The sequence below is a fragment of the Lacerta agilis genome, chromosome 4 (assembly GCF_009819535.1).
Source record: "Lacerta agilis isolate rLacAgi1 chromosome 4, rLacAgi1.pri, whole genome shotgun sequence".
Classification (NCBI taxonomy): domain Eukaryota; kingdom Metazoa; phylum Chordata; class Lepidosauria; order Squamata; family Lacertidae; genus Lacerta; species Lacerta agilis.
The window spans coordinates 40,349,405-40,370,472 of NC_046315.1; positions in this window are offsets into that span (position 1 = coordinate 40,349,405).

Sequence of the window (21,068 nt, forward strand, 5' to 3'; positions counted from 1 at the left end):
TTTAGCAAATCTCATACAACCAAAGTTTTACCAAGCTTTATTTCAATAAGCCAAATTTATCCATGCTTTATTGGTATTTTGCAATGGAATTTTTGTTTTAAAATGCATAGAAAAATAAATTATACCTCATTATTCTACAGCTAATAAATTAATAAGCTCACTCTAGATAAAACACAAACTGCAACCATAGTTTCTTCTTGAGTTTACAGGTTGCGGTGTATCTGGAGAAGACCAACGAAGCTGTGGCTCAGTTTGCAGCAGCAGCAGCAGAACCAGAATAGGAGTGCAGCAGCTGCAATTTCCTCTCCAGGAACTCTCATGCTTGTATGTTTGTGCTAAGCCATGGTTTTTGCTTAGTTTTATGTTCAAACCAGCTCATTAGCAAACAGATGGTTCAAAAATACTGAAAGTTATAATTTACATACCATAGTTTGAATATAGATAGATACACACACACATTTGTATTAAAACATTTAAGTTTGCTATGTTTTATTGTGGCAGTTGAAGGCTGAGTTAGTGTAATCATAGGTGGGAGTTCTGCTGCCACTACAAACTGAGCCAGCCCATTCCTCCTGCAGATAGACAGATGGCAGTGCAATGATGTAACATGGCCTTTAGAAGTCTTTTAAAATTCCATACTTTGGAGCTATTAGCATACCAGTCAAGACAGTTAATGTGCACTTTGTAGAAAAATAGCATTTACCTGTTTAATGCTGAACTGTATTCCTGATGGAATTTTTCAGATATAGAGGGGTTGCCTGACAGTGAAAAGTGCTGAAAGGTAATGGCGGCAAATAAATGCATGGAGAATTATCTTTAAATGGAACACCCATAAGTGAAATTACATACGACAAAAATGTAGAGCTGCATTAAAAACCTTTCTGTGCTATGCTGTGAGAAAGGGAACAAAAGATTGATGCCAGCAAGTGTCCTGTGTTTTTTCAGAAGCTCCAGAGTGAGCCAGTAAAATTATGCCAGCTCTTTTAATACCATATTTACTCAAATCTTTTTTGGCCAAATCACATTGTGAAAATTAAGGTGTGCATTAGATACGATGGCACATTCACATTCGCCAGCAAATACTTCTTTTGGGTTTTAAGGTTCTGAAGATTGAGGTGTGCATTTGTTTCTATGGCACATTGGACTTGAGTAAAGATGGTAATCAGATATTCTAATACTTTGTTGTTTTATAGGCACATTTTTTAAAAATCCAAATATATGGTGAAAATCCAAGGCCAAAATAAAAATAAAAATACCCTGTTGGGTTAAGAGAAAATAAACACCAGGAACTAAGTACAAATATCCTAAGGTTATTCTTATCCTAGCCAGGAAAAGAACATAGCGACACTGCTGTTAATACATATGGAAGGGCTGAAAATGGAAGTTCTTTTTAGATGATGGTTTTAGTGCAATAAATGCAGAGTCGTTAGTCATTTACTGCACAGGAATGTGGGTCAAAACATCTTCCTTCAAGTGAGCACTTCTGTTGTTGAGATGCTGCATACTGATCACACTCACAAAGAAATCATCTGTACTCCCCAAGCTTCTTTGTTTTCAAGGCTCCCCAAGGGAGCTTACAAGTAGCTGGCACCTGTCTGTCTTGAGAAACAATGCAGTGCATCTCCTGGGGTGAAGTCAAACTGCTGCGTTAGCAGTACCAAAGTGACCTCCTCGTGTACCAAAGTGACCTCCCTGGGGCGCAAGCCTGGGCAGCTTTTCCTGGGCTGCCCAGACAACAATACCTCCCTCTCAGCCCCACCAATGTGGTCCAAGGGAAAAGAAAGCAATACATTTGGCACCAGATTGGCTTCAGGAGTTGCCGGAAGGAAGCATACAAGATGCCATCCAACTGTCTCAGGAACTGCACTCCACATTTGTGTAGGGTTTGCTCTTTAGCCTTTTCTTCTCCTGGAGATGTCCCACAAGGAAGCAGGTACTGATTTTTCCTTGGGGTTTACTCCCAAAGCCTTTCTCATGAATGAATGTAGCCGCAAGGCAGCGGAGATTTAGGATCAGAGTTTTCCTTCTCCTCAGTGATGTCTCTAAGGTGCATAATTCCACCATTTTCACTATTGTAGCCTGCATATGTGCAGGGCCGGCGCGTCCATTTAGGCGAACTAGGCAATTGCCTAGGGTGCCAAAGTGGAGGGGGCGCTGGCCAGCCTGCCCCCCGCCGCAGCTCCGCAAGCGGCAGAGTGGCGGGGGAGGGTGGAGCAGCCTGAAATCGGACTTCTCCGCCCCCTCTGCAAGCGGCTAAAAGGTGCCTCGTCAAGAGGAGCGGAGGGGGCGGCAGGCTGCGCTGGTGAGGCAGGAGGTGACAGGTTGGGGCTGCGCGGCGCACCAGGTGCGGCTCTCCATGGCCAGGCGCCCTAGCTGCGCTCCGGCGGCGGCAGCAGCCTCCATTGGGCAGGGCAGGGAGGGGGCACCGGCCGGCTTCTGCCGAGGGGGCAGCTCTCCCTGTCCCTCCCAGCACCTGCTGCTGCCGCCCCCCTCCTCCCACGTAGAGGCAAAGGACGCCTCTGCCTTTGTCCTTGCGGAGCAAGAGGGCCGGGCAGGGGCCAGTCAAATTATGCAGACAAGTGAGTTTGTATGTGAGTGACTCTCTCTCTCTCTCTCTCTCTCTCTCTGTGTGTGTGTGTGTGTGTGTGTGTGTGTGTGTGAGAGAGAGAGAGAGAGAGAGAGAGAGAGAGAGAGAGAGAGGGGCACATAGGGAACCAGAGATTATTCCATGCCCATTTCCCCCGGAAAGATCAGCTTTGCTGCCAGGGTTTAACTTTGCAATACAGTACTGCACTCTCTCTCTCTCTCTCTCTCTCTCTTTCTCTCACCCGTCCTTCCTTCTCTCTCTCTCTCTCTCTCTCTCTCTCTCTCTCCCTTCCTTCCTTCCTTCTCTCTCTCTCTCTCTCTCTCTCTCTCTCTCTCTCTCTCCCTTCCTTCCTTCCTTCCTTCCTTCCTTCCTTCCTTCTCTCTCTCTCACTTTTCCTTCCTTCCTTCCTTCCTTCCTTCCTTCCTTCAATTGGCCGGGGGGGGTGGGGGTGGCAGAAGGTGATCTGCCTAGGGCGCAAAAAACCCTAGCACTGGCCCTGCATATGTGATACATTTTGTACTGCAGGGTGTGGCTGAACTTGCCAGTGGTTGCCATTACTGTTCCACTTGCTTTCATTTACAGCAGCACTGGCCGGTGGAAGTGGCATAACTTGGAAAAAGAAAACTGGAAGAAACTGTTGTGATATCAGTACAAGCCGAGCTGCGAAGACGCTGAAGCAGCAAGGTCACTTGACTCGACTAAGAGTCATATTTCACTCTGTGAGAAACACACTGGCCATAGTAGCCCACTCACATGTGATGTCATTGTATTTTACTATTGTACTTCTTACTTTCTGTTTTGCATCAGGAGATGCAGACGCATTTACAGACAGCTCTGAAATAATGAGCTGCTGCGCAGAGGCACACTCTGCTCTTTATCTACAATAAAGTAGATCTTAGCCTAAAAGGCTTGTGTGTGTTGTTTTCAAGCTGGGAACAACCGCATATTACATTGTGCCCCTGGACTCTAGAAGCCAGAGGGCACGGAAGCTTCGTCCGCCTTGGGGGACAGTCTCTCAACCTGCCCCCGCGGGAAGTTTTCATAACATTGGTAGCAGAGGATGGTTTCCGAAGACATCGGACCTTTGATGACTTCTGCCTGATGTTTGTTTGCCGGCAAAGAAAGCAGCCTTAAACAGCGTTCTGGAATTCCGGGGGAGTGCTGAAGACGGCCGTTTCCCGCTGTGAGAAGAAGACGCGTTAATTGGACTGTGAGTAGTACCGGACTGATTTACGACGCAATAAACCTCAGAAGGCTAGGTTTGTTTGCTTAATTGCTTTCTGAAGTCAGAGAGTAAAAAAGCCTGCTTTTTTGCCACAATGGCAAAGGATCAGAAGCAGAACAGCTCCCTGTGCCCATTGCTCACTGATGAAAATTATCAGACATGGCGTATCAAAATGGAAGCTGTCCTGACCAGGCAGAATTTGCTTGATGTTATCACTAATGCCCCTCCACTGCTCCCTGGTGGTCGATGGCTGAACAGGGATAATCAGGCGAAGGCGACCATTGTTTTGCATCTTGACCAATCTCAGTTAATACACGTCAGGGATTTGGTTCACGCAAATGACTATTGGATTGTTTTGCGAAATGAACATTTGAGGATTGCGGCAGGGAGTTCCATGCTGCATTTCCAACGTCTCACCAACCTAAGGCTAAAGGAGGGAGACAATTTGCGTTCACATCTTAATCATATGAAAGAATTAAGAAGTGAACTTGCACAACGCAACGTTCAATTGAACGAAGATGTGTTTTGTTTCATGGTTTTGAATAGCCTCCATGCCGGTTATAGTGCTATTGCATCACAGCTAGGTGCCCTGGATGCTCAAAACTTAACCGTTGCCAGAGTCTTCTCAACTTTGCTAAATGAGCAAGATCGTTGTGCTGCTCAAAATGAGGCTAATGGTAGGGGGAGTGAAGCGTCCTCAACCCCACCTAGTGGTCCAATAGAGCATGTGCAAGCTCTTAAAGTCATACGCTGCACAAACTGTGGAATGAGAGGACACAGTTTCCAGACCTGCAGAAAGCCCAAGAAAGGATCTACCCAACAAGCCGGTGGATCTACAGGCAAGGCGCAAGCCAAAGTCTACAAAGGGCGCACAGTGGCACTGCTTACACAAGGCGTGCAGGAGCAGCATACTGACTTAGCGTGGGTTATAGACTCAGCTTGTTCGCACCACATGACCGCAAACAAGCGTTTATTTAAGACTTTTAAGAAGCTGGACTCCACCGTGTCGCAGGTGAGTGGAACACACCTGAAATCGACTGGAGTTGGAACTGTTTATCTTCAGAGTCTCCAGCTGTCTATCAGCAACGTGCTATATGTCCCAGAAATTGCCTACAATCTGCTAAGTGCATCGCAGCTTACCGAGAAGGACTGCGAGCTCAGGCTGCGCAAAGGACTGTGCACAATTTATAGGGATGGAGAAGTTATCCTTACAGCTCAGAAGAACAAAGATGGACTATTATTACTATCTTTTGATTCTACTGACTGTTGTTTTGATGTTGTTGACTCTTATTTTGCAGGTGCTGCTAAGTCCAAGGAGACTACCAAACAGCCACGCAGAGAAAAGGTCACAAGATGTTTCCAGCAGGTCTCTGCTGATGTAATAGGGCTTTTGCCACAATCTAGAGGCGCAGCTACCTGTTATTTATTGCTGTCTGACCATTTCTCTAAATTCTCATGGATTTACACTATGAAAAGTCCGCAGCAAGTCTTGGCCAAGTTCACTGAATTTTGTGCTAAGATAGATTTCATGCATGATGGCAAAATTGAATGTTTGTATACTAATCAATTACCAGTGTTTGATTCACAGGAGTTCCAGGAGTTCCTAAGTCAACATTGCATTCGGCACAAAGTTGCCGTCAGCCAATCATCGTGGGATAAAGATTTGTGTGTTAAAATTAACACAATACTACGTGAGGGTATGCAGGCGCAATTGCTAAGTGCAAAGCTGTCTGAACAGAATTGGGCTGAAAGCCTATCTGCCTTCACATATGCTTGGGTCAGGAGTGTTCCAAAAGGAATGGAATGCTCACCTTATGAGATACTGTTTAACAGAAAACCTTCTGTTAAGCATCTTAAGGTTTTTGGTTCTCAGATGTGGGTGGAATCACTTGAAGGGACAACCACCCAAGGCATCTTTATGGGCTATGAGAAAGGTCAATACAGAGTTCTATTGCCTTCCTCTAACACAGTAATTCTTACTCAGGAGGTAGAACCTACTGTAAAGCCGGAGACACAGATTCTCCAAAGCTTTCCCATTGATGTCAATACATATGAGGACACTGACACCAGCAGTAGCAGTGCAAGCTCAACCACGGCTAGTTCTGACACAGGTGACACTGTCATTGAGAGAACTCATGCTATGACCAGGCCATCAACAGATGATGATGTGCTAGGATCTTTAGAGCCACTGTTTACAATTGGTAAAGTTTCTCCAAAAAGTCCTGTTCAGGAGAAACTCAGCAAAGAAGATCTACATCTTGTGCGTAGATCTGAGAGAGTAACAAAGGGTCAGGCGCCCAAACGTTACTCCAAAGAGTTTGCAATCTCAGCTGTTGCAAATGTAGCTGTAGTTTGCACTCAAGACAGAGACACTCAGGCTCACTTCACAGATGTGAAAAAGCCATTACAACAGGTTGCAAAGTTCAACACTGTTTCTGCCAACACACACAGAGCTAGTGCTCTGGTCCCCTGGAGAGTTGGTTATCAAAGGCTCAAACTGGTAGAACCAGTCTCAGAGAGTTCCAAGGGTGGAACAAAGACCTCAGATTCATACTGTGTATATGATAACTGTTTGTTTACTTCTCTTAATAATGCCTTAACTTACGCCGCTCTCACATTGTCTAATATCGGGGAAGGATGTTGTGATATCAGTACAAGCCGAGCTGCGAAGACGCTGAAGCAGCAAGGTCACTTGACTCGACTAAGAGTCATATTTCACTCTGTGAGAAACACACTGGCCATAGTAGCCCACTCACATGTGATGTCATTGTATTTTACTATTGTACTTCTTACTTTCTGTTTTGCATCAGGAGATGCAGACGCATTTACAGACAGCTCTGAAATAATGAGCTGCTGCGCAGAGGCACACTCTGCTCTTTATCTACAATAAAGTAGATCTTAGCCTAAAAGGCTTGTGTGTGTTGTTTTCAAGCTGGGAACAACCGCATATTACATTGTGCCCCTGGACTCTAGAAGCCAGAGGGCACGGAAGCTTCGTCCGCCTTGGGGGACAGTCTCTCAACCTGCCCCCGCGGGAAGTTTTCATAACAGAAACTCCACTCTGACAGTGGAGATAGAACATATTTATCGAGATTAGCAGCCATTGATAGCCTTATCCTCCATGAATTTGTCTAATCCTCTTTTAAATCCATCCAAGTTATTGGTCATCAAGTTATTTCTCTGCTGCGAGAGCAAGTTCAGCAACATTCAGCCTCAGTGTTATGAGAGAGGGAGAAAAACTTCTTCTGCTTTCTCCATATATTCCTAGCATGTTACATCTTACCTTTTCTTTCTCTGAAGGTTTGATTTACAAATATTTTATTCATGCCAAGGAGGACAAATTAAAGCGGCAATGGAAGTCAACACATTGACTCACCCTATTAACATCAAGGACTAGTAGCATTAAACACTGAAATGCTGAACAAGCAAACTTCTGTTTTCCATGATTTTTCAAACCACTGAAATCCATGTAATTGGGTGGGGAGTAAAGCATTAATTTTCATATTGTAATTATGTGCATCCTTTTTGACACCTCTGTTCCTTTAAATGCTTTGGTAGTTGACTATGTCAAAGTATTCTATTCTTTTTAAGAAAGAAAAAACCCCATTGAAGGTGATTAAAAAAACACACAAACAAACCCCAGAATATTTCTTTTTTTTCTGACTGCAATGACCAATGTGGTAATTATTATTGTCCTCCAATAAAGCAGGTCAGTTTTTAAAATGTGTGCTGATTGATGCTGTTAATACCAACTGGTGAATGCCAGCTCTGAAGTACATTCATGTCTGGAAACCTGCAAAGCTGCGTGTTATTTTCCAATCCACTCACAATTTGCAGAAGTGAGAAATCATACTTGAAAAGACCCCTTCCTTCCTATAGACAAGAGATAAATGAATAATGCTCAGCATCAATAATACAGCTCCACAGTCATTGGCAGTACATGTTATCTAGCACTGTTGTCAGGTCTAGCTTTGCAGGCACCTTTGAAGTAGAATGCGTTGCCACTGTGACACAACAGAAGTCAGACATCTCATTAATTATTTTTAGTATTCTAGAACATGGGAGTCCGGGACAGAATGTTGTTATCTGTGCAACTATATTCCATTTCTCAGACAATAAATGCTTAATTATAGAAATTAGCATTTCATTTTTAAAAGGATTTACTGGGGAATATATAAATAATTTTAATCCACAATCATGGCTCGCATGTGGAGAGGAGAATTAATACAAACAGGCACTTTTCTTAAGATTTCTAACAGGGCCAATGATTCTTGTTCTACTAACTTTTCTAGAACTCCATCTATTCATACTGGTAGATGATCTGTCTTGCAGGCGTTGTGCCACAACGGCCGCAAGAATCTTAATCGCGAAATACTGGAAGAGTGAGGAGTTACCGACTGTAGAGGAATGGCAAATGAAGACAATAGACTTTATGGAACTCGCAGAGCTGACCGGGAAGCTTCGTGACCAGAGGGAGGAGGTGGTGCAGGAAGACTGGAAGAAATTTAAGGATTATTTGAAATATCGTGAAAGACTGGATGTTTGAGTGAAAGCAGCTGAAATATAGGCATTAGCTATATAATGTTAGATATTAGGATATAGGAAGGAAAGAGTGAATAGGAGCAGAAGATATGTAATATTAAACAAGATGTTGTTATTGATGTGTTATATTTAAGAATTAGAGATAGAGATAAGAAAGGTTTTAATCAACAAGCATTATTATGACTGTGAATTATACTGGTTAAGAAACTGCTAAAATAGATTTACTAAGTACGCAGATAAGGGAATGGGGGAAGTCCTATAACAAGATTAGAAATAAGGATATAAAAATTAGAAAATTTTGTTTTTGTCTTTTGTGTATTGTATTGTTTTTTGATTGTTTTTTTTTCTCTTTGCTTTGTTCTGTATGTTTTCCTTTTTGTAGTGTAGTTATGTTGTTGTGTATTTTTCTATTGTGTGTTTTGAAAAACTTAATAAATTCTATTAAAAAAAAAAAAGATCTGTCTTGCAGGAAGGGGATATTGCAGGTAATGTAATGGTGTTGAAGAAAAGCTTTGATGTTGGGGTCCAAGGTGTATCCAGTTGAAATGGCCCAAAGTAACGGTGGCTAAATGGATCTTTCATTTACTTTAACAAGAAGTTTAACTAGACCACTGAAAAGAAATTTCAAATGGCACACATTCCACAGAGTTTCTGTAGTTTAAGTAAAGAGCAAACCAGGGCCATCTCGTCATAGGGGCTGGGTGGCGCGGTGCACCAGGGCGCCAGGCCCCCCAGGGGTGCCCCGCGAGCCCGCCGGCATACCGGGCGCCCCCTCCCCAACCCGCACCCGCCCCCATGGGCGGACGGGCGGGCACTCGCGCGCCAGCGGGCGAGTTACAAGCCGGCTGCCCTCCAGAGCCCCAGCTGGAGCGCTGGGAAGGGCGCGCAAAGCCCCACGCCGCTCCAGCACTATGCCCCTCATCCCCTGCTCGCCCACCTCCTTCCCGCGCTGGCTGCCCCTCGGGGATGAGGGGCGTGGTGCTGGAGCGGCGCGGGGCTTTGCGCGCCCTTCCCAGCGCTCCAGCTGGGGCTCCGGAGGGTGGCTGGCTCGCAGCACCACGCCCCTCATCCCCCGCTCGCCCACCCCCCCTCCCGAGGGGCGGCCAGCGCAGGAGGGAGGTGGGCGGAGAGGCGGCCTACCGGGGGCGCCGAGGGATCGTCGCACCAGGGCGGCCGATCCCTTTAAGACGGCCCTGGAGCAAACTATATTGACTGACACTACTGTATGAAAACCTACCATGCTCAGACTATACCTCCCTTGAAGCTCCTGGAACTATGGGGCTGTGATGAAGTAAGCACATTATGTGTGTTACGGTGAGCACATAGAGATTTTGTCACTCAGAAATCTGTGGCAACCACACCACCGTAAAATAAGTGAAAAGCTCCCAATGGTCCTATATTCTATTTTTATATTGTCACATTGCAGGGTTTTGGGGTTTTTTGTATAATTGTTTAAAGAACTATGTGAAGCAGTGAGTATCCTAAATAAATTTATAAGTAGCAACAACTCTTGCCTAGAGTTGGCTGGATCCCTTTAGTTTTACTCTGCAGAGGTTGAACCTCTTTATCATGGCCTGCATGAGAAAGAATGCCACATCTCTGAGTGTAATAGGACGTGTTGTATCACCACCCCTTTCAGGATTAGAAAGTGTGTGGATAACAGAGGGAGCTGTTTGTGGGATAGTTCTGGAGTATACATGCAGGCATGCTTACCGGTAGTTCTTCCAGCAAACTAAACTAAGTAGATAAGATAAGATACGGGAAGGAAGGAGATAAGGGGGAAGAAACTTATTTTATCATCCTGTTTTTCCCAGGTTTTCAAGTAAAATAAATGGGGGGGAAATACACCCAAAGAGAAATGCACTTTAGAAAATGACTCTCAAAATGAACTTTTATTTATCGAAATATTTATATTCTTATCGCCTCACACAGTGAGACCCCCAAGACTGCTCACATCGTTTAAAAATGCAATAATAAATAAATAAACTGCAAATTAAACAAGCAGAAATTGAGAGGAAATGCATAGTATCAGAACCCCAAAATCTCAATGAGAAAAAGTATATAAATTCTATAGTGCATAAACCCCAAAAGAGACATGTTTCAGAGCTGAACTGAAGTTAAAAAGTATATCTTATTTGAATGTCCTATCTGGGAGGCATCAACTGGGGAAGGCAGGACGGTGTTGATGAACCCCAGCAAGGCCTCTGCTCAGCATGGAGAGAAGAGCAAAAGAAAAAAAGAGCAGAGTCCATTAGCAATGTGAGGAAGATGTCAAAGGATTAACTATGTCTCTGAGCAACATCAAGTAAGGGGGAAATGAGCCAGAGCCCTGGATGACCCACAGAGAGGCAGAGTACAGCAGGTAGAGCCTAAGAAGGAACACTACAGAAGGAGTGCAGAGAAGGTTGGAACCAGAGGATCAAATACCAAGATAAATTAAGCCTTTAAGTATAGCCCGGTGAGGGGAAGCACTTAAGTGCACCTTCCTATGAAAGAGCCAAGAAGCTCACTGCACTTCAAAAGCAGCAGATTGCTCCGGACAAGAGAATATTATTTTCCTTTGCTTTTGTGTATGTTCCCCGAAGCTGTGCAGCTTCCCATACGGCTTGCTGTGCTGCGAGAGAGCTCTCCGTTGCAGCCAGAGTGCAAAGTCTAAATGGCGATGCAAGGCTGGCTCCAGACTGGGAGAGGTCAGGCCAGGCAAGAGTGGAACAATAGCTTCAGTCACTAATGACAAGAACGTTGAAGTTGTCTTCTCATGTTGTTGTGCAATGGATTTGCATTCACTCTAAGGAGGAACAAGGACTTCCATTCTGGGTTCCTGAGAAGGTTAATCCCATAGTGGGCTGGGTTGAGGGTGCTTCAGAAGGCTGGAGACAGTTCCGGACTCACGTGACGTCAGTTACAGTGCAGAACAAGAGTTTATATTGCCAAGAAGGCCTCTGTTTACTGCCGATGATTCAGGTAAGGGATTATTCCCTTAGTCAGGGAACACTGCAATCCACTTTCTCTACTTGTATCCAAGTTCCAGGAGACCAAGCTAGATTATGAGTCAGACATAGGTCCAGCCCTACCATTAGGCCAGGTGCTGGGGATTTAGGAGAAGTTGGGTGATAGAGGTCAGAGATGTGTGTGCCACATAACTTGCACTGTCCCTCCTGAGCTAACCTGCTGCCCTCAGCTGAAATGGTTGATCTGGTCCCAGTGTTTGAGTAAGATTCTTTTTGTTTCTACCATCCTGAATCATTTGGTCTCATTAGCAAACCCGGCCATCTCACTGTTCACCCTAACTCCAAATGTGTTTTGAACAAACACTGGTCCCAATACAGATCTTTGGTGAACCTCACTGATTTCACCCCTCCTTTTGAGAAATCTCAATTTATTTATTCTCTCTGCTTTCAGTACTTTAGCATTTACCAATCCATAGGTGAACCTCTTCTCTTCTCCTATTTGCTCAAGAGCCTTTGTCAAAAGGTTGTTGAAAATCCAAGCATGAAGGAGATAATATCATCTGAAATATTTACCTACCCTTCACTGAGCTGCTTTGTTCATTATATTTTTAATGTGTACATAAAAAAACCTTTTACGTATAAAAGCATACCATGTGCCTGCAGCAAATGAAAGTTTACCACCACATGTATAAAACAAAGTGCATGTACAGTTAGCTCGTTGTTGGTGGTGGGTGTTAAACCTGAATGCATAGTGAAGGTCATCACCCCAGGTGCTGTGGAAGGGAATGTAAGGAAACTTTAGTTATGAAAACTCTGGCCCATGGTTTAAGCTGAGCTGAATGTTTGCTTTTAGGGCACAAATGTCCCAGTTTTCCTGGACCCTGGTGGAACTTGAGAAACAGAAGGCTTGGCAACACTTTAGTCAAGCTGATATCATTCACCTGCAAACAAGATACAAGGTTAGCAGCTGTGAGTGACTTTCTTGAGACGCATCATACACTGATAAGGCTTTGGAATAAGTTATTCCCTGCAAATAAACACCTATTTTTGTAGGTGTCCACTCCTGACTTCATGTTTACAAACCCAGAGCTACATTTTAGCATGAAAGAGTGGAGGGAGCCATGAGACAAAAGAGTGACTCAAAAGATAGGAAATTTTGGAGGTATACAGGGATACAAAGAGACTGCACCGTGAAGCTCACTTCTTCAATTTTTTATTGTTTAGCTTTAAGGCTTTTTCAGATTCTGTTTGTTCTGGGGTCTGTTGTCTTCTTGTTGAGAGCCCTTCTTCAGATTTGAAGCTGTTTGGGGCCATCTTCCTCTAAGCCTAGCCCTTTGGGGCTGAATTTTGGCTCATGAAAAATATGAATAGATGAGGCTTGTGTGTTTATTTTCCCCTTTTCCCTCTTTGGGAACATTTTTCTTAATTTTTTTACCTAAGATCATTTTCGGTTTGGATATTCCTGGTTCCTATATCCTGGCTACTGGACCAATCTCTAGTAATAAGTCTACAGGAGCTTGTTTCCTGGAAATTCACTCTATATTAGTAGCTATGGCCTTCTAAGATGTAGATATAGAAGAGGGCTGTCAAGCCTCTGCTTAAAGACCTCCAAAGAAGGAGACTCCACCACACTCCTTGGCAGCAAATTCCACTGTCGGACAGCTCTTACTGTCAGGAAGTTCTTCCTAATGTTTAGGTGGAATCTTCTTTCTTGTAGTTTGAATCCATTGCTCCATGTCCGCTTCTCTGGAATAGCAGAAAACAACCTTTCTCCCTCCTCTATATGACATCCTTTTATATATTTGAACATGGCTATCGAAATGGAGGCAGTGAGAGATTTCACTTTCTTGGGTTCCATGATCACTGCAGATGGTGACAGCAGTCACGAAATTAGAAGACGCCTGCTTATTGGGAGAAAAGCAATGACAAACCTAGACAGCATCTTAAAAAGCAGAGACATCACCTTGCCGACAAAGGTCCGTATAGTTAAAGCTATGGTTTTCCCAGTAGTAATGTACGGAAGTGAGAGCTGGACCATCAAGAAGGCTGATCGCCAAAGAATTGATGCTTTTGAATTATGGTGCTGGAGGAGACTCTTGAGAGTCCCATGGACTGCAAGAAGATCAAACCTATCCATTCTCAAAGAAATCAGCCCTGAGTGCTCACTACGTGTCTGGCGTGCTCTGGTCCATGGGGTCACGAAGAGTCGGACACGACTGAACGACTGAACAACAACAAAATCATATCACCCCTTAACCTTCTCTTCTCCAGGCTAAACATACCCAGCTCCCTAAGCCGTTCCTCATAAGGCATCATTTCCAGGCCTTTGACCATTTCGGTTGCCCTCCTCTGGACTTTCTGAGAAGAGTTAAAACAAACCTTACAACCATTAGCCATATAACAGAGAGTAGAAGTTTAAAAGACACAGATGGATGCCCACATCCACAGCATACATTTAAAGCAGTATGATATCGCTTTTAACAGTCATGGAGAATCCTGCGCACTGTGGTTTGCTCAGAGTGTTATACTGAAATGCCATGCAGTTACTATAGCTGAGATTATTATGTAGTTAGCTTTAACTAGAGGACTGGTAGAGTGTAGGTAGGCCAATGTTGGATTCTGCAATGGTTGCTGCAGTTATCATTGTGTATTCTAATCCTTGCATGTATTAGGCACTTTATGGTTTCTTAGATTTTTCATTCCCCAATATTTATTTATTTATGTACTATTTTTTCTTTCATAAAGTAAAATGCATTCACTCACCTACTATTGGTACATTTAAAACCAGTCTTGCCAAACGCATTTAACCTGTTCAGGTCCAATTTGGTCACCACTCTCTTATGTACTCAAATTAGGAAAGGTAACCTGGATTGGTCACATCTTCCATTGTGTAGGCCTATACATCTGGTGGCAAGCATGTTTGGATCTAGGTAATATGTAAAGTGATGCATAATTGATGGCACATATGTGTCTTGCTTTTTGTTCCAGATCCAAATACATATATTATGAAAGGCAAGCATTCAAACATAAATATGTCCTTCTTTCATGGAGAATGCATGGCAGTCTCATTTAAAACAACAACAACAACAACAACAACAACAACAACAACAACAACAACAACAACAACACTAACAACAACACTGAAAGGCCTTCATTAACTTTCCATTATTGAAATTTTCCTTTATCCTCTAACCTACAGCTATATAAGGTCCTCATCGCTAGTGAATTCTCTTCGCTTGCCCTGCTAAACAATCAACATCATCACATAACCATGACTGCCCAGACAGATCCCAATTATGCTAAAGAATAGACTTCTCTCTCTAATCCCTTTAATCCTTTAATCTCCGATTATTGGAAGGTTTGTTGTAAAAGGTGGCCCATTTATTGAGAAAATTGCATCATATCATATGTCAATTAATGTACTGCTTAATGTACCAACAGGACCTGTTACTAGCAGTGCAAGTCAGTTGACTGCTTGCCTTCCATTTTGTCCTTGGTTTGGTATTAAATTGTTGCATATAAGGAGTCCATGGTGTGTAGGTTGCACGGCCTCTGGCTCTATTCAGATTGGAGATTATTCCATTTTTCTTGAAGTTTGCTTACCTGATAAATTTCACATTTTCTTTTATCTTTCACATGACACAAAAACTACTTCTGGAAATCTAGCAGAATATGGTGGAAATTTAGCACTATTGTCTGTGTTAATTGTTTCAAGAAAAAAAATCCATTTGCAACATCATTAACCCAGAATAATGTGGGAGTAAAGTGATGAAATTTGCAAGGGGGGTGGTGTAATACGGCATATGATTCTTTCCCCACATTTACATGGGGGAATAGGAAGTGTGCATGTGCAGAAAGGGTGGGAAATGCCCAGTAATGTTCATTGCCGTGTCACACCACACCCACTGGTGTGAATAAAATTTAGAGATACATGGAGCCATATAGGTCAAAAAGCCTCTGTTCCATAAAACAACAGGTACTGCAATGTGAAAGGAATGTTAGAAAATTGGGACAGAAGTGCTAGCATTATAATCAATAAAAGTAACACAAAGAACCCCACATCTGATTGTAGCCTCTGTTTCTGGCATCCCAAATATTGTCCAGTAAAAAAAATAAAAAAATCCCATGCTTAGGACTGTACTCCCTCTAAAGGAACAGGTGCACGACTTGTGGGTACTTCTGGATCCACTGTGGTCACTGTCTCAGTCAGCTTCAACCAGTTGCACAGCTATGACCCTATGTGTACAGGGATAGACTAGGTTTTGTTGTCTACGCTCTGGGAACCTCTAGGGTAGACTGCCCCCAAAGTCTCCAGCAGGTTCAGGACTAGTCCATGTGTCCCCACAACTCCCCTTCATGCACTCTTGCAGTGGGGGAGAGGGTCATTTGAACCTTGCTTTCTTCTCTTTTGAAAGTATATACAGTATAAGCATAAACTGCATTTTCCTTGTCATGTAATTAGCATTTGAACACATCTGAGCTAATGGGAAGCTTTTGCTAATATTTGCCATGTTTAATAGTTATCGACCTAACAGATATCAATCAAGGTTATTTTATTCTTATTTCCTTGAATTCTTGTATAAATCAGGTATTAATTATCGACACATTAATGAGATGTGAATCATCACCATCTCCCAAATCTTGCTTTTTATTTCTCCACTGCTTCTTTTGATGTTGAGACATGGTCCTGAACATTAAGCCTCCCAACTGATTTTCAACACTGTTGAAAGGCTCTTGAGCATTTCCTAACTTGTTTCCCACAATACATGAATGACAGAATATTTTAGGAGCTGTATCTGCAGAGTGGAAGCTGCAAAGCATTTTCCAGGTAATCATGAAATCTAAAGTGGGTAGCTTACTATGACTGAGTAATGCATTCTGAGCAGATATGAGTGCTTTTGTGTACTTAACATTGGGATTTTCTTTTTGATCTCAGTTTCCACATTTAAAAGCATCCTAATCTTGTAGTTTTATGGCTCATCTTGAATGTTTATCGAGAGTTGCTGTCATGATGGATATACATGCACTCCACATGTACTATAGCTACCTTTAAAAAAAAAGTAAAAATAAGAGCTACTTTTTATTTTTCTGTTAACATTTATTCCATTTTTAAAAATATGTGTATATAGATTTAAATTTTGGTTTAAGTGTTAGCATGAATTATAAATTGACAATTTAGGAGTGTGAATTTGGACAGGGAACATATTTGATGTCCTCCTTAGCCAATGGCTTAAGGATAACCTGTAGTCTAATGGCTGCTCATGGAATGTTTTCTGTTTCGGTGAATGAAAACAAATCTGCAGAAAACAGTCAACCCTCAGGACAATTGGTACAGCGAAACACACATTGGACAACAAATTGTATCCATGCAATTGCAAAAGACTGATGCAATTAAGTTGTCCTTTATTTTTACAAGGACCAAATTGAAGCTATTCCAGGGCTCACCAAATGATAAGTGTCAGCATCAGAAACAGCATCAGAAAGGAAAAAGCCCTTACATCTGCACACAGACACCCCCAGAGATCCCAAGGTAGATTCATACATGAAAGCAAGATCCTCTGCATGTGCAGGGAACAGGAATGCATATACTGACGCATAGATGGATATCATGATCTGTATTTTAGTACTCATTTGGGCTCCAAATCATTGATTGCATTAGTCTTTTGCTGTGGATGGGAATAGACAACTTCATCTAGACTACTAGAATGTGTGCATGGCTAGAGCAGGTTTTGGACCACAGAATAAAAAAATTAGAGATCTTTTGCAATAGTTACTTGAACCAGGAATAAATACTAAGCTACATACAACCTACCGGTACTATCCATGGGTGATGATCTACTAGGGGGTCGATAAATCTCCTGCTTTTGCATCCTGCCTGGAGACAACTGCAAAAAGTCAGGAAGCGGGAATTTGTCAAGTAGCAAACAAGGTACTTCAGCTCAGAGGCCTACATCATGGGCATGCCTACCTTAAGCAGCACATAGCTTTGTAGTTGTGAACTACAATTTTACAATTCTTGAAAAAGAGATGTGTTACATATAAAGTGATTTTGAATTCTCTACCAATTCCTTAGGAATATTCCACAATATTCCACATCATAAATGTGCTGGTTATAGTACTTTGAACATTACATATGTAGTAGGCGGGCCATGCAGATTATCCCCACCCTTGTCATCAGATCAATGATTAGATGAATTGGGGAGGGGGCTGTCTGTGTGTGTCACGTGACTGTGAGCCTGAGAGTGTGGGGTGGACACACCCACCACAGGCATGCAGCTCCTGGAAGGTTAGTCAAGGGTGAATGCAGCCCTCTGACCCCCCACAATGTCAGCCACCTCCACCACACTTGTGATCTATTACTGCATTTCTGAGATTCCCAAATTTGTTGCGTTATTAGCTGCCTTTGAAGCATAACTTTAATGTGAAATAATAGAAATGGTTATTGGAACATTGTTTGGAGAACTTGCCTTGGGACATGTGAGATTGATTGGCCTCCCAAGGAAAGCAGAGGAGGCTTGTTTGGTAAGTGTGACCCAAATATGTCAGTATTGTTAGGGCAGTGCTGACACCAAAGAAAAAGGTGGTTTAATTACCTGGTGCTGGCTTTCCTCTGCTTGTGGCAAGAGGCAAATGCATATCAAAGCTCTGGAATCCTAACAGCCAAACTGATAGCTACCATGATGCCTGATAAAGTATGTATGTATATCAGGACCACTGCAAGGACCACTGAGGAGGCAATGGAGGAAGACCTAGAATCAGCAACTCTGAATAGGCACCTGTGATACCACTCTTATCTAAGGGCCAAATAATTCTCTGTCTGAAAGCTGAAAGCTGAAGCTCAACACACACACAACCAATATGGCAACAGCCATGCAGAAGCATGAGATGTATAATGTAAAGCACTTAAATAAAGCAGTGCAAATCCCAGTTGAAGGTAGTGTAGTGCTGTTACACACTATCCCGCTCTTCATGAGTGGTGTGAGATGCCAGGGGTTTAGGGCGCTTACCTAGGGTTTGTATTTTGGGAATAAGGCACAGCAAAGACTGTGGTATCTTTAGGCCATGGGTTGGCCCAATTGCATTCTGGATCTGGCCCACAGATGGTCCTGGAATTGCCGCTTGCAATTTTTTTCAGGCACCATTTATTTCCCATGACTCCCTCACACACACCGTGGCAGCACCTCCTCCCTCCTGGCTCCCCCCCCCCCGCCCTGTGGCGCAGCCCAGATTCTCCATCCGCCCACTGGCCTCTCCGTCCATGGCTGCGCTGTGGGCATCATGATGGGCGCGTCACGGGGCTTCAGCTGGAGCTGAGGCACTGCCACCACCGCTGGCTCCCAACTGCAGGCAGAGTGGCGGAGGAGGTAGGAAAGCAGGGGGAGGGGAGGGGCTGGATGAGAGAGAGAAGCCCCACTCCACCCCGCGCGGGTCCAGCCCACTACAAGGTTTAAGCGGCGGTGAACCGGCCCCCTCCTAAAAAAGTTTGCTGACCCCTGCTTTAGGCTGTATAGTTTTATTTACACATATATACAACCTGCACCTAGATGGAGGGATTGCAGAAGTTCTGGCTTCCCCCCATAAGGGCAGCATTGGATTAAAAGGACAACAAAAAGCCACCCTCTGTGACTCTTTCATCCAGACAGTCATCCTCGGCTTAATCAAAGTTCTGTCCCTCTGAGGATCTCCTCCCCAGCCTACGTCATTCAAAGTTGAAACCCTAAACCGGGCGTCTGCTTCTGCTCACTAGCACCCAGCAAAGAAGGGCCCATTCCCCTTTGCCTGGCAGTCTTGCCCTCTGATGGTTTCCTTGATGGGCCATCACTGGCCTTTGTCCCCTGCTAATGGCCCATCCAGCTAGATCCAAGGGGTTTCCGTGTTTGGAAAAGTTTAATCAAACCTTGAGTAATTCTAACCTTTACTAAATTATAACCTATTTAGGGGAAATCTTCCCCACCCCTACCAATACATAACAGTGTTATAATTTTGCCTCATCTTCATTCATAACAACTCTCCTCTAATTATTTTTTACTTGCTGTCATTCATATCTATACTCACAGTTTATCACATGATGATTAGCATTATGTTGAAAGTTTGATTGTTTCGATTCAGATTTGAAATGCATTTTATTTTTATTTTTATAATTATAATGAACTGCTCTTTGAAAACAGTAATATGTTAAAGAAGATTTATCACCACTAGATTTTTGTATGCCATTATCTTAGTGGCTAGAGCCAGGCAGCAAACTTGAAACCAGATAATTTTTCAGAATAATCTAAAATAGAGAAGCAATCTCTTCCTGCCCCCACTAGGTCTCCCTGAATATTTACTACAGACAAAACGAGGTGGTGGTGGTGGGGAGGAGAAAATACAATTTTAATGGGAAGTTATCTAAGTGCATTGCAGCAAAGAATTTGAGTGCAATACAAAATTGCATATTGTCTCACTTGGCTTCCAATGCCTTTTTGTGATGTTAATGAAGAAAGCATCTTTAAAAGCACAACAGCGAGATGAGTTTGTACCAGAAAAGTATGTGTTGGATGCAAGGTCACAAAATTAAGGTCATCTACTCCAGTGCTCAGTACAGAGCTGATACATTCTAACTGTGGAAGTAATTATTTAGCACGAAAGGACAATGAAAAATTAAAGAAAAGAATAGATTGGATGCAGATGTAGTATTCTAAATAAGATTTTATACTAGGCTTCTATAAAGAGTATATTAAATTAAACCAGTCCATAGCTTGGTGGGTATTTAAACAACAAAAGAAAGAAGTGAGATGCCAATATGAGAAACATAATGGCCATGCTTTTCAATAACAGAAATTTCATCAGTGAAAACCAGCTTTTTGGCAGTTTTTAAAAAGGTTCTTCAAGTACCTTTGGTACCAGGTGATTATTGTGTGACACGATCAGACTGCACAGGAAATGCATGAAGCATTGGACATGTCTTCAGATTCCTGCATTGTCTCCCCTTGCTCATGTTGCAGGTACGGAATCTGTGGGGTTGACAGTAAGTTACTGACGTTGCAGGGGATCTGAAAATATGCACTGCTCAATTCTCCATTCAAAGTGTTCTTTGCATGTTCAGACCCAGAGACCTCCCCCCTAAATAAGCACACATTTGACTCAAATTTTAGTTTTGGTTTTTGGCAGAATTTAGGCCACAACTTTATTGATTACATAAAAGTGAGTGGTTGCATAGGCTCTGGTTCGACTAGCTCCCTGCACCCTTGCAGGTAGCACTGACCCAGAGCTCCATCATAGGTCAGCCAAGGGTGAACACCTGAGGTAGGTGAAAAGCCCGGGAATAGACTCTGTTCGCTCCCCAGGTGCTCCCCTGGACGCTGGCACTGACCAAGCCAAGTTGAGTCCCTGGATTCTTTTAACGGAATACCCTTCACATAGGGATGGCGAGGCCATTCCCCCATCCCTATCACCTGAACCAGTGCCTTTCCGCAACCTTACAAGTTGTGACGATTTGCTATGCAGCAGGCAAAACCCAAATGGCAACAGCCAATCAACCAAGTGGGGAAAATTCCTACCCCTGTCCCAACAACAGATGACACACGACAGCATAGCAAGGTCAATCGCAAAATGCCATAAAAATAGGGAGAGGTGGGCGGGTGTTTCGATGCACGAGCTGAAAGAGGAAGCTCTGGGTCACGTGCATAAGTTTATATAGGTCCCTCGATCCGTTTAGACTGCACCCCATTGGCCAGATTAAACCCAGCAACGAGGGACCTACCAATCGGGTGTTGTGGCTATC